An 18,350-nucleotide genomic window follows, 5' to 3' on the forward strand; every position below is an offset into this window, starting at 1 on the left:
ACTTTAGCGGTAGAGAGTTACACGTGTGCCTGGTGCTATTTATAACGTTATAATAATAATAATAATAATAATAATAATAATTAGTAATAGTTGTAGTAGTAATAGTAGCAGTTTTACTGATCCGTAGATCACGTTTACAAGGTACTGAGCATGTCGTGGATTACAACAAAAATAACGTAATTTATACACTCCTGGAAATGGAAAAAAGAACACATTGACACCGGTGTGTCAGACCCACCATACTTGCTCCGGACACTGCGAGAGGGCTGTACAAGCAATGATCACACGCACGGTACAGCGGACACACCAGGAACCGCGGTGTTGGCCGTCGAATGGCGCTAGCTGCGCAGCATTTGTGCACCGCCGCCGTCAGTATCAGCCAGTTTGCCGTGGCATACGGAGCTCCATCGCAGTCTTTAACACTGGTAGCATGCCGCGACAGCGTGGACGTGAACCGTATGTGCAGTTGACGGACTTTGAGCGAGGGCGTATAGTGGGCATGCGGGAGGCCGGGTGGACGTACCGCCGAATTGCTCAACACGTGGGGCGTGAGGTCTCCACAGTACATCGATGTTGTCGCCAGTGGTCGGCGGAAGGTGCACGTGCCCGTCGACCTGGGACCGGACCGCAGCGACGCACGGATGCACGCCAAGACCGTAGGATCCTACGCAGTGCCGTAGGGGACCGCACCGCCACTTCCCAGCAAATTAGGGACACTGTTGCTCCTGGGGTATCGGCGAGGACCATTCGCAACCGTCTCCATGAAGCTGGGCTACGGTCCCGCACACCGTTAGGCCGTCTTCCGCTCACGCCCCAACATCGTGCAGCCCGCCTCCAGTGGTGTCGCGACAGGCGTGAATGGAGGGACGAATGGAGACGTGTCGTCTTCAGCGATGAGAGTCGCTTCTGCCTTGGTGCCAATGATGGTCGTATGCGTGTTTGGCGCCGTGCAGGTGAGCGCCACAGTCAGGACTGCATACGACCGAGGCACACAGGGCCAACACCCGGCATCATGGTGTGGGGAGCGATCTCCTACACTGGCCGTACACCACTGGTGATCGTCGAGGGGACACTGAATAGTGCACGGTACATCCAAACAGTCATCGAACCCATCGTTCTACCATTCCTAGACCGGCAAGGGAACTTGCTGTTCCAACAGGACAATGCACGTCCGCATGTATCCCGTGCCACCCAACGTGCTGTAGAAGGTGTAAGTCAACTACCCTGGCCAGCAAGATCTCCGGATCTGTCCCCCATTGAGCATGTTTGGGACTGGATGAAGCGTCGTCTCACGCGGTCTGCACGTCCAGCACGAACGCTGGTCCAACTGAGGCGCCAGGTGGAAATGGCATGGCAAGCCGTTCCACAGGACTACATCCAGCATCTCTACGATCGTCTCCATGGGAGAATAGCAGCCTGCATTGCTGCGAAAGGTGGATATACACTGTACTAGTACCGACATTGTGCATGCTCTGTTGCCTGTGTCTATGTGCCTGTGGTTCTGTCAGTGTGATCATGTGATGTATCTGACCCCAGGAATGTGTCAATAAAGTTTCCCCTTCCTGGGACAATGAATTCACGGTGTTCTTATTTCAATTTCCAGGAGTGTATATACAGACATTTACATACTCATAGGTCTAGTTTGACAAGACTGGGACAGATGTTTGCCCGTGGATTTATGGTAGAGACTGTCCCGCCATTTGCCTGAAGTATTGTAGGGAAACCACAGAAAAACTAAATCAGGATGGCCGGATAAAGACTGGAATCTCCATACGCAATACAAGACAACTCTGTTTAAAACGGTGCTACCTCATTCAGTTTATCCCTAGCGTACAATACTGTTTTGCAAAAAAGTTATTTAATAATGTAAAAGGCTAGTGCTTCAACCTTTATTCATTTCTCAAAATGTTTCAAATGGCTCTGAGCACTATAGGACTTAACATCTATGGTCATCAGTCCCCTAGAACTTAGAACTACTTAAACCTAACTAACGTAAGGGCATCACACAACACCCAGTCATCACGAGGCAGAGAAAACCCTGACCCGCCAGGAATCGAACCCTGGAACCCGGGCGTGGGAAGCGAAAACGCTACCTTACGACCACGAGCTGCGGATATTCATCTCTCACTCCCAGTTACTGTACACGCGACGCACTCTGTTGTTGTTGTGGTCTTCAGTCCTGAGACTGGTTTGATGCAGCTCTCCATGCTACTCCATCCTGTGCAAGCTTCTTCATCTCCCAGTATCTACTGTAACCTACATCCTTCTGAATCTGCTTAGTGTATTCATCTCTTGGCCTCCCTCTACGATTTTTACCCTCCACACTGCCCTCCAATGCTAAATTTGTGATCCCTTGATGCCTCAAAACATGTCCTACCAACCGATCCCTTCTTCTAGTCAAGTTGTGCCACAAACTTCTCTTCTCCCCCATCCTATTCAATACCTCCTCATTAGTTACGTGATCCACCCATCTTATCTTCAGCATTCTTCTGTAGCACCACATTTCGAAAGCTTCTATTCTCTTCTTGTCCAAACTAGTTATCGTCCATGTTTCACTTCCATACATGGCTACACTCCATACAAATACTTTCAGAAACGACTTCCTGACACATATATCTATACTCGATGTTAACAAATTCCTCTTCTTGAGAAACGCTTTCCTTGCCATTGCCAGTCTACATTTTATATCCTCTCTACTTCGACCATCATCGGTTATTTTACTCCCTAAATAGCAAAACTCCTTTACTACTTTAAGTGTCTCATTTCCTAATCTAATTCTCTCAGCATCACCCGACTTAATTTGACTACATTCCATTATCCTCGTTTTGCTTTTGTTGATGTTCATCTTATATCCTCCTTTCAAGACACTGTCCATTCCGTTCAACTGCTCTTCCAAGTCCTTTGCTGTCTCTGACAGAATTACAATGTCATCAGTGAACCTCAAAGTTTTTACTTCTTCTCCATGAATTTTAATTCCTACTCCGAATTTTTCTTTTGTTTCCTTTACTGCTTGCTCAATATACAGATTGAATAACATCGGGGAGAGGCTACAACCCTGTCTTACTCCTTTCCCAACCACTGCTTCCCTTTCATGCCCCTCGACTCTTAACTGCCATCTGGTTTCTGTACAAACTGTAAATAGCCTTTCGCTCCCTGTATTTTACCCCTGCCACCTTCAGAATTTGAAAGAGAGTATTCCAGTTAACATTGTCAAAAGCTTTCTCTAAGTCTACAAATGCTAGAAACGTAGGTTTGCCTTTTCTTAATCTTTCTTCTAAGATAAGTCGTAAGGTCAGTATTGCCTCACGTGTTCCAACATTTCTACGAAATCCAAACTGATCTTCCCCGAGGTCGGCTTCTACCAGTTTTTCCATTCGTCTGTAAAGAATTCGCGTTAGTATTTTGCAGCTGTGATTTATTAAACTGATAATTCGGTAATTTTCACATCTGTCAACACCTGCTTTCTTTGGGATTGGAATTATTATACTCTATGCGCACATTACTTCATAATGTGTGATGAGCTGATATTAAGTCCACAACGACAATGTTTGGTTTCTATTTTGCGTACCGCAACTTCTTATTTGCTCTGCTGTAAAACTGAGTCAGCATACATCTTAAACTGTTGAGACGTTGACGTCAGAAAGAGGGTAAGGTGTTACTATATTGTTGCATACCTGTGGGTGTAAGGTTTTCCGGCAAGAAATAAGACAAAAGTGCACAGCTTTCTACGCCGTCTACACCTCTCCAAAGCGACCAGTGTACTCTCTATCCACTGAGCTTATTTATGGGAAAGTGAGATTAACTCTAGGAAAAATACAGGGTGAGTCACTAACTATTGCCACGACGAATAACTCCGAAAGTATGATAGCAGCTGAAAAGTTTGTGGGACAAAACTTGCATGGGATAACGGGTTGACGTTCGTCTTTTGCTGCTAGGTGGGGTCGCTTCAGAATATGAAGGTCAACTTTGTTTTTTTAAATGGAATGCCATAGTTTGGTACTTATTTTCTGATAGTGGGTATCGAAACGAATCCAATGATATTTAACAGTAAGATCTTTGAAGCCCGCCCGGTTAGCCGCGCCGTCTGACGCGCTGCTTCCCGAGCGCAAAGGCATACCGGGCCCCACCACGAATCCGCCCGTCGGATTAGTCTCGAGGTCCGGTGTGCCGGCCAGCCTGCGGATGGTTTTTAAGGCGGTTTTCATCTACCTCGGCGAATACTGGCTGGTTCCCCTTCTTTCGTCTCAGTTACACTGTGTCGACGATTGCTGCACAAACATCGTTTCCATGTACGCGTATACCCTAATTACTCTACTATGCAAACATTTGGGGTTACACTCGTCTGGTATGAGACGTTCTCGGAGGGTGCACAGGGTTCCGAACCACACAATAACCCTGGGTTCGGTGTGGGACGGATGTGGGGTGGGTGGACTGCTGTGGCCTGTTGTGGGATTGTTAACCACTGAGGGCTACGGCGGGACGAAGCCTCTCCATCGTTTCTAGGTCCCCGGTTTGATACAATACAATACAATACAATACAAAGTCTTTGAAGGTCAATGAAAGTTACAAAGGTGGCACGAACGTCCATTTACGGAAGGTGTTAGAAGTGATGACCATTGGTGTCAATGCAGAGCTGCAATTTTCTTATGATGGATTGAGTGGTATTCCTTATAATATAGGCACTTATCTAAGCACATACACTGACAATTCTCTCTCGCATATTTTCAGATGTAGTTGGAACGTCTTTATAAACAATGTCTTGTATGAATCCCTACGAGAAAAAAATCCAGCCACGACACATCTCTTCCGCGTCCAATCCAACGATTTGGGAATTATCTCTGCAACTCATTTTTAGTCATCAGCGAAAAATGTGCCGGACACCCATCGTGTTGATACCACATTCTGTTCCTTGTTCCTGAAGGTATTTCTTCCAGTAACAGGCCTAATGTTTCCTGCAAGAATGTGGTGTACTTCCTACCATTAAGATTTCCTTCGATGAAATAGGGGACTATAATTCTGTCCTCCAGAATCCCACACCATACATTCTCCGACGACGGTTTTTGGTGTGTAACTTGCCGCAGCCAACATGGATTTTCAGTTGCCCAATAATGCATGTAACGCAAATTAACGTTTCCATGGTTCTTCGGTAAATAAAATAAAATCAATAAATGTGCCATCAAAAAAATGGCTCTGAGCACTATGGGACTTAACATCTGTGGTCATCAGTCCCCTAGAACTTAGAACTACTTAAAGCTAACTAACCTAAGGACATCACACACATCCATGCCCGAGGCAGGATTCGAACCTGCGACCATAGCGGTCACGCGGTTCCAGACTAAAGCGCCTAGAACCGCACGGCCACCTCGGCCGGCAAATGTGTCATCCTTCTGAATCTGAAGTTGAGCCCGTCGGCAGTATTCAATGCGACGCATACAATCCGAACCAGTTAATTCTTGGTGGAGACTGATATGGTAAGGATGATATTTATGACGACGCAAAACACGAACAACACTACTCTGGCTCATACCAGATTCCCTTGCGTTTTGATTCGAACGAACACAAGGATCTCGAACACCAGTGGCTAGAGTACCAATTTCTATTTCCTCGGTAGTAACTTTCTTTCCGATGCGTTAAAGATCCAGTTGTTCTCAATTTATCATACACATATTTAAATGTACGATTTATACGGTGAGTACGCTGAGGATATCTTTCAGCGTATAGGTCCCTAGTTCTCACTGAATTTCGTTGGCAGTCTCCGTAAATGAGAAGCATATCGACTTGTTCTTCGAAGGAATACATCATTCAAATTCGCTTTATTCCACGATACTAGTCTTACCGTTCCTATTAGTGTTGTATTGCGAAACCGTCGAATAGTGTTTTCATGTCCATGGCACGTTAGATAGATACGTCGTACTCGGCGAATATTCACTATTTGCACGATATACGAGAGACAACTGTCATAGCATGTGCTTCGGTAAGTCCTGAAGTGATAAGGAATACCAGTCAATCCATGATAAGAATGTTCCAGCACTGCATTGATACCAATGGTCATCACTTCGAACACCTTCTGTAAATGGACGTTCATTCCACCTTTTTGACCTTCGTTGACCTTCAAAGACCTTACTGTTACACGTCATTGGATTCATCTCGACAGCCGCTATCAGAAAATAAGTAACAAACTATAGCATCCCATTTAAAAAAACAAATTTGACCTTCATACCTCTGACGCGACCCCACCTAGCAACAAAAAACCAACGTCATATTGTGGCCCCCGTTGTCCCATGCAACATTTGTCCCACAAACTTTTCAGCTACTCTCATAGTTTCGGAGTTATTCTAGGTGGCAATAGTTAGGGACTCATCCTGTATATTGAAACAATGAATACGTTATTTAGGAAAAGTCATATATAAATAAGATAGGCTATTGGACGAATGGAAAATTAATTATTAAAGATAACCAGAAGAAATTGAAGTAGAGTGGTCTTAAACGATCTTTTTGCCTCAGGGTACAAAAACTACTGTGTAACTTTTATTTCGTATGTGTTATTCTCATCTATCAAAACCCGACCTGATATTCTCTGCTCTAAAATGGACGTGCTACAGAGCAGCTGACGCAAATTGTTGGAGTAGTGCAATGAGTCTGTGCTAAGTCGGCCGCTGAACCACATCTGCCACACATCATGTGATAGTTGCACACCATGATCATGTGCCGCAAATCCTTAATCTTGAAGTAGTGAATAGGGTTAGGTGCAAAAGCCCCAGCCTTTCTTTGGATAAAACTGGTTGCCAAGTGCTCGAATAATTTTAATTCATTGAAAATAGAAATAAAGGCACCTGTCTTTTCGAGGTCACCATTAACTTTCCTCATCCTGACTTCGGTGAAACAATCGTCTTCGTATTCTGGATACAGCCTTTTGGTACCAAGTTATACAGTATCCCTGTCACCGTATAGCTGTTTTATAACATTTAGAAATAACTGTAGATCAGTAGGTACACTATACTCCCCGGAGGATTAGGTTCTTAACAGCTCGCTAACATGACCAATTTTCTTTGTCTTGAGTGGGATCGTACTGATCCGCAGTATCTGTATTGATTTAGTGAACCTCCAACAATGAGACATATAGAAAGACGATAATTTTTCAAGACAGCATCTTCTTTTATTATCAGAAACAAATGAATTTTGTATCAGAGTAAGTGATCTGTTGTTACCACTATTTTGTTGAACCTTTAGGGTGCTTATGGAGTTCTCCTGATTGTTTGTCTGTGGAGGATCACTCAAACTGTTGGGACGGTTTCTGTTTGATATTGTAGCATCCGAAGGTGGCGTACGATAATTTACAGATCGACTCACCTAGAAACCTAAGAAAATGTAATACATCTCGGGTGCGACAGCCGCAACAACCATCTACTCCATCGCCACGTAGCACATCTTGAGCCTGACTACTTTTACTTTTTATTTATTTTTTACTTTTAGAAAATCTTTTTCCATCCTCGTTATCCGGACAGTTAAACCTAGATCCTTACTTTCTGTGAGGCTCAACCTTAGTTTCTGAAACATTTCTAGAGCTTATGGGAACATAATACTATATAGCCGGCAGCTTGGGAATCCTTCAGTCATACACAGACAAAACTAACCACTTTGTCTGAGGCGGTCGCCCTTAGGCAGACCTCAGTGTGCACGAGTTGTTTGTTAGATACTGATCGATGCAAGGATTCCAACCTTGTAAAGAGTCGTTTATTCATTGTGAACTGTTGATAAGTTATTAAAAACTATTGTTAATCAAAATGAATAGAGTATACTACAGTTTCTTAATAAAGTAGCATTTATTTCGGGAAAAATTCTTACTTCGAATAAGCATTTATGTCACCTTCTGGAAAATTGACTTCAATGTCTGGGAAATTCTGTGTACGAGGGTTGCCCAGAAAGTAATGCACCACATTGTTTTTCTTTAACAATTCTTTTTTGAACATAATTAGAATTAAACACACGAAAGAACGATGCTTTGTCTACACACCTTATTTTTCAACGTAATCTCCATCCCGTTCTATGGCCTTCCTACAGCGCGAAAAAAGGGCGTGTATGCCCTGTCGGTATCAATCCTTATCCTGGTGGCGGAGCCAGTGCTTCACTCGAGGCCCACGAGAAAGACAGTCCGCGGCGCGTACGTTACGAAGGTAGGTTCAAATGGCTCTGAGCACTATGGGACTTTTCCCTAGAAATTAGATTTACTTAAACCTAACTAACCTAAGGACATCACACACATCCATGCCCGAGGCAGGATTCGAACCTGCGACCGTATTGGTCGCGCGGTTCCAGACTGTAGCGCCTAGAACCGCTCGGCCATACCGGCCGGCTACGAAGGTAGCCCTGAGCTCGCTCGCTCTCTTAACTCAGCAGACAAAATACATTTATTAACCTATTAACTTGCAACTGCGCGTGTACGTACTAACGAGAACTGCATCTTCTACTGGAATCTGGTATTATGAAGTCTTGCTGATTATTAGTCGTACAACAAAATGTAAGATAAGTTCTCAACTCGAATGGTATAACGGCTTGTTTGTAGCATTTAGTCTCTTCTGCGTAACAGTCCTCATATCATACAAAATGTAGTGCCTTATGCAACTGATAATCGTTTTGACATGATTTTAATTTTATTGTACCCCAGTAAAGCTGTAACTAGTTATTAGTAAGCCTATGTACTTCCTATTACTTCCTATCACTGTAGGACTAATAACAGTAAGATTCCATAACAGTGGATTCCAGTAGAATATGCAATTCTCGCTTGTACAGACACACCCAGTTACGAGTTAACAGGTGTAGAAAGGCAGTTTCTCTGCTGAGTTGAGCGAGCGAGCGAGCTCGGGCTGCCTTCGTGACGTACGCGCCGCGGCCTGTCTTTCTCGTAGGCCTCGGCTTCACTGTGTGACTCACCTCCTCATCGTCCACAAAATATCTTCCACGAACGGCATCCTTTAATGGCCCAAACAAGTGGAAGCTCGCTGCAGTTATGTCAGGTGTGACAGCCGTCAATGGTCTCCGGACCGCTCCATAGCGTTTGTGAATATCCCCCACAGTTTCTTTCTCTCCAGTGAGAAATTCAATGAAAGCACGTGGCTTGTAACGTACATGACCTACAGACGCACTTTCAACCGTCCTGCAGCGACGCTATCTGTCGGAAGTGACGGAAACTTGGCGCGCTCACTCAGGGGATTTCAAGCAACACATACGTAAATTTTCGCATTCGCAGCATTGTTTCCGGATGAGGAAAAAAATGCGGTGCATTACTGTCTCGGCAACCCTCATACACACGACTTTACGTTGCAGCTGAACATTTACTCTCTCGACTACGAGATACACCTGTGTAAAACATAAGATGTGTACCTGACGGAAACCATTACAATCGAAATCTCACAATTATGGCTTCAAATTACCATTTCTAATTATACCGTTTAGTTTTGGAAGTGACTCTGATCAAGTTGTGCGTAACAGAATTCCCTTAGTGGAACCTGCTTGAAGTCTTCAGTTGCTAATCTAATGGACAGAACTGGAAAGAAGAAAAGTGCAGGCTGCCTGCGATAGAACCCAGTTAGGTTACATAATGTACAGTATTAGGCTTAAAACGTGTTCGCCAACCGGCCGTCGTAGAGACCAAGTCCGGATCATCAATTTAGGCGCCAATAAAACGGGCCGCCCGTTAGAAATCTGAGTCCGGCTACTTGCATGCTAGACCAACATTAAAGGATGCGGCTGTTCCGTGGGGAAGTGTTGTCTTCCACTCGAACGGGTACAGTGCTGTATATGCTCCTAGCCTCGTGCTCGGCAGTCGACTCGTAGCCGTGACACGAGGCGGACGTGCTCGGAACTCAGAGCAGCGCTTCGCGGGCGTATTTTTGTTTACACGTTAGCGCGTGCTACTACGTCGTTATATTCCTTTATGTTCTGACCTACACTGGCGTTATCTTAGCGCCGTACGACTATAAATGTCACCTTTCAAATGGAGCACGAACGAGCGCACAAAGTCGAATAGTTCATTCATGTCAAACTGCATCTCGCGCCTCAAGATGTAGGAATTCACTGTCTCGTCACGAGTAGTGGCGTGTCCGTCAAACAGCGGATCGAAGAAGTTTGCGCTGATGTAAGACATTTCACCCAGGAACTGAAATTCAAGCCACGTCGGAGCTGTTTTGGTTGATCACGCAGGGTTCGGCCTCCACACCCTACGCGTTTTCGAACTTCCTTTGGGGTACCGTAAGACGTGGTAGTATCTGCCTTTCGACCTTACGGCAACGTCATCTGTCACGTCGCATAATAATGGCAGACCTTCGAGACCTACCACTCCTTAAGGGGAGCCGGAGGTGCCTACGCTGCCCATGTTAAAATCACTAAGTTTGAGGAACATTTATGAATAAACTACCAAATAGAAAAATTTGAATTTTTTTACATATAGAGTGGTTTACCGTTGCAGTTATGACAGAGGGATTTTGGAGAATCTTTTCTAGTTTCCTTCCAATTATTTTTTTTATTAATGACCCAAATTTTTTTACAAATAATTGCTTTATAATTAAACTGAAATGAAACTACTGAACATATTGCCAAATGGCTGTGTTACAATGTAAGTTTGACCACTAGGAGTGCTGTATAAAAATTTCATTTCTCTAGCTTGAGTGGATTTTGAGAAAATGTTCCTTATATTCGAAAAATTCTAATTTACAGGAAATGGCTATCAAAGTTTCTCAATACATTCCTGCACTATAGGATGGATTATTAGGGTCTTCTTCTTCGTCCTCCAAAAGCTTCCTCTTCTGTCTTCTTTACTGGCCTGTTGTTCCATCATACTACATATGCCTTTCTCTTCTTTCTGCTCCTCTTATCCTTTCTCTGTCAATATTTCTTAGTGCTCGTACAGTGTTCACCCCAGCTGTAAATCCTAATGCCTTCAGAACTTCACACTTCACACTGTTGCCTTGGTTGTAGGTTGCTATTGCATCATAAATGCCAAAGTGAAGTGTTTTTATGCTTACAAACACTCTTTTAGGAATCACTTTCCAAATTAAATTGTTTACGCTATCAATAGGATTCTGCGTCTTTCCGTGTAGACATTTGTGTAACAATTCTGGCTGTGCTAAGTCATGAAAAATTGGTTTTATTGTTCCCTCCTGATTCTTGTACATACTGCATATTACCCGCTTTACACAAGAAGTATAATACTACCAACAACAGGCGCAACACTGAACTAATTCGAAACGGTAAACAGCAAAGAGACGATGTTCCGCGCTCTTATTCATTGTAGTATCGCAACTTGGTATTAGTGTTAATTTTCTTTTCCCTACGTTCTTCCTCTTGTTATATACACGGTTACTAAAACGTCGCATCGTAACCAGAACAAAAGTGTACGACAATATTAAATGGAGCAAGATGTTCGAAATTCTGAGGAAAATAGGAGTAAGCTGTAAGAAAATACGACAGATGACCATAGATGTTAAGTCCCATAGTGCTCAGAGCCATTTGTAAGGAAATACGGGTAATATTTGTCACAGAAAACAATGTAGCCAACCCTTGCACACTCGCTGTATGCGTAACATAAGGCGCTTTATGCGTAACAGGCCGAGAAAATCCCAAGCATTTCGCCAGGAAGTCACGAGAGGGTGTTAGATGCACTCAGCGGCCGCCCATTTTCTCCGCAGGCGTGGGGGAAAATGGTAATAACTCCACTTCTAGGGCGAGTAGAACAATAATTCAAAGTTTACATTAAAGAGGAATGTTCCAATTAATTTTCGGTAGCAAAAAAAAAAATCGTAATTTTTTGGATTTGACCACCTCCGGCTCCCCTTAAATGGCGTGCGCCAGATGAAACTTGAACTGACGAAGCACGTGCCCTTTTGTCGGATAATTGGTGGCATGCGGGTGATCGTAATGTACGACGGTCAACCGCGAACTTGTGCGGGTTGTGGTCAGGAGGACAACGTCTGGTCAGATTGTCTCCACAGACGCCTGATTCAGACGCCGGTAGGAGAGGTCGCACAGTCCGTGACACCTACAGTACTCCCTGCCACCTGCGCCACTGTTGCGAGCCGGCCGCTATGGCCGAGTGGTTCTAGGTGCTTCAGTCCGGAACCGCGCTGCTGCTACAGTCGCAGGTTCGAATCCTGCCTCGGGCATGGATGTGTGTGATGTCCTTAGGTTAGTTAGGTTTAAGCAGTTCTAAGTCTATGGGACTGGTGACCCCAGATGTTGAGTCCCGTAGTGCTTAGAGCCATTTGAACCACTGTTGCGAACGTGACAGATGGACTGGCCCAGATTCCTTTGGATCTGCCGTCGTTGCCCGACACTGACGGGCAGCGAGTCTCCAGGTTCCTTCTCCATCACCTCCGGTGGAAACGACGCCCTCGGACACACGTCAGAATTCGAGAAGCGGTGGTACAGTAGCGATGGACATCTACTCGGGCGTCGTACTGACGTCCCCTTTCCTTCCGGTCGGGGCGGCGTCGGATGACGGCCGATCCCACTCCAATACAGAACATGTTTGGAGCCATAAATCACCGAGGAGGCCCAAGAAAACAACAAAAAAAAAAAGTTCAAATGTGTGGGAAATCTTATGGGACTTAACTGCTAAGGTCATCAGTCCCTATGCTGACACACTACTTCACCTAGATTATCCTAAGGACACACACACCCACCCATGCCCTAGGGAGGACTCGAACCTCCGCCGGAACCGACGATTATCTCTTCAGGATGGCCTTGCGGGATGGCGAACCGACACCAAAAGACGCATCGATTTCGGAAGACCTGCTGTTGAGCGTGCCTCGTTTCCCACCAGCCTCAACGATTTGTCCTGCGCAGCCTCCGATGCATTTCTTTCTGCCATTTGCATCCTCTGTTCACTGAGTTTCCTATGATCAGACGTCACTAGTAAGAGCGTATAACATTCGGACAGCGCTCTGCCTCTACAGGGATCCGATTACCCTCCGTCGAGGTCAACATTTGCTATCGGCTTTGGCATCCTTAGACGTCATCCAGACGTTTTATCGGGTCGATCATTGTCTTCTTACGGCTGTCCTCTATCATATGAGATACCCAGAAACTGTTTTAGAGCTAGTCATCCATCTCCTACACGGCGAGACGTTGCGAGTGTTGTATAATGGTACACTCACACAACCGATCCTGATCAGGCTTTTGGTGAGGCAGGGCAGGCTCGTCGTTGAGTACACCATCAAAGGCGCTCCTGTCTGTGATGCAGCGTCAAGGGTAACCGCAGCCATGGTCTCCGAGCTGATAGTCCACGCTGCTGCAAACGTCGTCGAACTGTTCGTGCAGATGGTTGTTGTCTTGCAAACGTCCCCATCTGTTGACTCAGGGATCGAGACGTGGCTGCACGATCCGTTACAGCCATGCGGATAAGATGCATGTCATCTCGAGTGCTAGTGATACGAGGCCGTTGGGATCCAGCACGGTGTTCCGTGTTACCCTCCCGAACCCACGGATTCCATATTCTGCTAACAGTCATTGGATCTCGAGCAACGCGAGCAGCAATGTTGCCATACGATAAACTGCAATCGCGATAGGCTACAATCCGACCGTTATCAAAGTCGGAAACGTGATGGTACGCATTTCTCTTCCTTACGCGAGGCCGGCCGGTGTGGCCGTGCGGTTCTAAGCGCGTCAGTTTGGAACCGCGTGACCACTACGGTAGCAGGTTCGAATCGTGACTCGGGCATAGATGTGTGTGATGTCCTTAGGTTAGTTACGTTTAAGTAGTTCTAAGTTCTAGGGGACTGATGACCTCAGTAGTTAAGTCCCATAGTGCTCAGAGCCATTTGAACAATCCTTACGCGATGCATCACAACAACGTTTCACCAGGCAACGCCGGTCAACTGCTGTTTGTGTGTGAGAAATCGGTTGGAAACTTTCCTCATGTCAGCAGGTTGTAGGTGTCGCCACCGCCGCCAGCCCTGTGTGAATGCTCTGAAAAGCTAACCATTTGCATATCACAGCATCTTCTTCCTGTCGGTTAAATTTCGCGTCTGTAGCACGTCATCTTCGTGGTGCAGCAATTTTAATGGCCAGTAGTGTAGATACCACTGAAGCCGCAATCGTCAGATGTTTGGGGTAAGTGGAATGCACGTTTTAGAGCGTCTGACTCGGTGTTGTCCCTGAAGTAACCGATTTGTAAGAGGTTGCTATGTCACTGGTGTGCCAAGTGTTGCACAAATTGATGGTGCAGACGCAGTCCGATGCGCCATAGCCATATGCTGAACGCGACGGACTTCCTCCTCGCTAGTTCCACGTCGCCGCCCGGAGCCCTGTCTTCTTGCTACTGTATCTTCTACTGACCACCACTGTCAGCAGTCATGTACAGTAGCTACATTCCTGCCAAGTTTTCTCGAAAATAGCAGAAGGAACATTCAGCTCCTCGTAGCACTATCACACGGCCTCGTTCCAACTCAGTGAGGTGTTAATAATGGCGCCATTGTCGACTTAAAGGCATTCTTGACTAACACAACTTACCACGTCCAGACTCAGAGGTAAATGACGCTCACGACCGTTAAAACGTGTATTTGAAGCAAACCTAATTTGCATCCTCATAGTGGCGTTGCTAGCGCCACTCTCATGTGACTACCGTAAAATTTGAATAGACTTCGTTTTTCAGATATAGAAATACACCTACCAATTTTAGTTTATCTCAAACAACTCCTTCTTGGTGTTGGGATTTTTTCCGTCAGTGTAACTTACGGGAATGTAGCGAGGTGACGTCGTCGACAAACGCCGATATTTCGACAGGTGAACTACGTGTAATTTTCATGACGAAACTGCATCAAGTAAGCTCTGTGGAAGCGAATTTAAAACATCAGTTTGCCGAGCAATTTCGGAAAGATAACACACACACACACACACACACACATACACACAGTAAATACTAGCGCTACCACACAACCAACGATGATCTTGGTGCTAACGGAGTATTATCGTCACTCATACGGCGCCTGGTTGGTCGATAGCGAAACGCATGTCTGATCTATCTTTCACTATATCGACTCGGACGAAAGGTGATCTCAAGACGGGTTACCTCAGCTGACAAACTCTTAGGGTGTGAAATGACATTTGCTCTGTGAGCCAAGTTACGAAGTACCTCTTCACACTGAGCCGGGTGGCTCCAACTGTTAGTCTGTAGATACAAGTCAGTGCGAGTAGGCTTCCTGTAAACAGCATGTGCCATCAATCTTTCTCCTGATCAACACGCCACGGAAGAGATCGCACACATCCTTGTCAAACAATGGTTCAAATGACTGTGAGCACTATGGGACTTAACTTCTGAGGTCATCAATCCCCTATAACTTAGAACTACTTAAACCTAACTAACCTAACGACACCACACACATCCATGCCCGAGACAGGATTCGAACCTGCGACCGTAGCTGTCACGCGGTTCCAGACTGAAGCGCCTAGAACCGCTCGGCCATACCGGCCGGCCATTCTTGTCAACGCGCATAGTTTTCCAGTGGTTGATTTTACTAGTTCTGTTGAAAAGACTATTTTTAAAGTATCTCTTGATGCTGCAGCGGAGTCCAGGAGGGAGGCATATAGTGTACTGACTAGGGCACGTCCACCCAAGAGAAGTACAATAGCAACACAGACGGCTGATTTACATTTACTTAGAACTGATCCGGATACTGTAAATTTACCCGCGGACAAGGGCAGTATTATATTCAAAAGATGCAGTGTTTACTATCTGTTTCAGCGTATCGCAGAATCGGCGCTGACCCCACAAGAAGTGTTGAGAGAAAGACTAACAGCGTGCTGAAGAAAAGTTCCTTGTCGCAGGAGACAATGAGCAGTCTTAATATTTAATGTCCTGATCCCCCTAGGTTATACGGCCTGCTAAAGGTCCACAAAGGACAAAGAAGGGGTTCCTCTTCGTCTGATTGTGAGTAGCTTTGGTGCTCCTACTTATCGTGTAGCAAAACATCTTGCCCCTCTGTTGAGCCCAGCAGTTGTTTGGTGTTAGCAGCACATTGGCAATTCAGCGGATTTCTTACATCGAGCCGGCCGTTGTGGCCGAGCGGTTCTAGGCGCCTCACTCTGGAACCGCGCAGCTGCTACGGTCACGGGTTCGAATCCTGCCACGGGCATGGGTGTGTGTGATGTCCTTAGTTTACCTAGTCTTCAGTAGTTCTAAGTCTAGGGGACTGATGACCTCAAATGTTATGTCCCATAGTACTTAGAGCCATTTGAACCATCTTACATCGATTACTTGGCATGCGTTTTAATGAATGATATGCAAGTAAGTTTTGATGTCGTCTCTCTCTTCACTCGTATTCCTCTATCTGATTCGTTGCTGTTAATTGAGATTAGGTTTGGTGTAGAATTAAGAAAACGTATTTCGACATGTGTTGACTTCCACTTACTGAATATGAGCAACCAGATGGAGCCGCGGTAACAAAAGTATGCGAGCGGAGCAGATACTGTCGGGGGATCAGCCTAGCGAAGAAACTACCACTAGGCACTAAATGGTTGGACGTCCACGACTCTTCACAGAACGTGAAACTCGGAGGCTTGTCTGCTGTGTAAAGTAGGATAGATGATGATTTGTGGCATCTCTGCAAAAGAGCACAATGCAGGTGAACGCGCAAGTGTTTCGGAGCACACCGTTCATCTTCATTGCTGAAGACAGAGCACCGCAGCAGACAACTCCTAAGAATTCATATGTTGACCCAACGACATCGGCAGTTGTGTTTGCAGTGGGCACGGGACTATCGGGATTTGACCGTCGATCAGTAGAAAAATATGATTCACCCCGTGGATGTGAAGGCCATGCAAAGCAAGCCCTGTCATTGGGCCGCTTGTGGCCTATCCAGACTTGATGTGTGCTGTGCGACAAATGGTGCTCACATTGAACATTTATAAGGTCCTTGGTAAAACTGTTTGAGTTGGTCTTTCATTTGACATATCATTTATAACTGTAAGTTTAATGTAATAAATATTATAAAGCATTAAAACCTCAATATTCATTTATAAATACCCTGTAGTATTATTATTATTATTTAACCCTCCTTGCAACATGACATATGATAGTCTTCAATTTTTTAATGTTAAAGTCTTGCTCAGCATTTGGATGAAATAGAATTGGTGCATTAACTGTCATGTTTTATATTATTAACAGTGTTCTTCTGTTCCTCAGATGATTTCCATATTGTTTTCTGTTTAATTAGATCTAGTACTTTCGGGAGAGTCCGATCTGTTCCTGGTTGAAAATGCCTAAAGAAACCGACCATTGCTACGAAAGACGTTAATTGTTTTATATTCTTTGTGCTCAGCACCGAGCAATTGCTTCTTTACGTGAAGGATCAGGTCTAATAAGTGTGCTGTCAATTACGTGTCCCTAAAATTTTACCCATTATCTCCCAAAAAACGATTTGGACAATTTTGCGGTGATTCTCTGTTTTTTAACCTTTAAAAATAGTCTCCTTAATACAGAAATATGCTCTTCCCAAGTTTTACGTATGGGATAAATTTTTGCTGCAGTTAAGGCCTAGGGCAAAATCTGGTGCTTTGATGCAAACAGATACCGATATATTCAGTCCAAAAGGTAATACCTTGTATTGTTATGGTCTACCTTTGAAGACGAAGGCTGTGTATCCCTCTGATCTGGATGAAATTTTACCTGCCAGTACCCGCTGTAAGGTCAATACAACTACACTCCTGGAAATTGAAATAAGAACACCGTGAATTCATTGTGCCAGGAAGGGGAAACTTTATTGACACATCCCTGGGGTCAGATACATCACATGATCACACTGACAGAACCACAGGCACATAGACACAGGCAACAGAGCATGCACAATGTCGACACTAGTACAGTGTATATCCACCTTTCGCAGCAATGCAGGCTGCTATTTTCCCATGGAGACGATCGTAGAGATGCTGGATGTAGTCCTGTGGAACGGCTTGCCATGCCATTTCCACCTGGCGCCTCAGTTGGACCAGCGTTCGTGCTGGACGTGCAGACCGCGTGAGACGACGCTTCATCCAGTCCCAAACATACTCAATGGGGGACAGATCCGGAGATCTTGCTGGCCAGGGTAGTTGACTTACACCTTCTAGAGCACGTTGGGTGGCACGGGATACATGCGGACGTGCATTGTCCTGTTGGAACAGCAAGTTCCCTTGCCGGTCTAGGAATGGTAGAACGATGGGTTCGATGACGGTTTGGATGTACCGTGCACTATTCAGTGTCCCCTCGACGATCACCAGTGGTGTACGGCCAGTGTAGGAGATCGCTCCCCACACCATGATGCCGGGTGTTGGCCCTGTGTGCCTCGGTCGTATGCAGTCCTGATTGTGGCGCTCACCTG

Source organism: Schistocerca cancellata, chromosome 4 (assembly GCF_023864275.1).
Source record: "Schistocerca cancellata isolate TAMUIC-IGC-003103 chromosome 4, iqSchCanc2.1, whole genome shotgun sequence".
Taxonomy (NCBI): domain Eukaryota; kingdom Metazoa; phylum Arthropoda; class Insecta; order Orthoptera; family Acrididae; genus Schistocerca; species Schistocerca cancellata.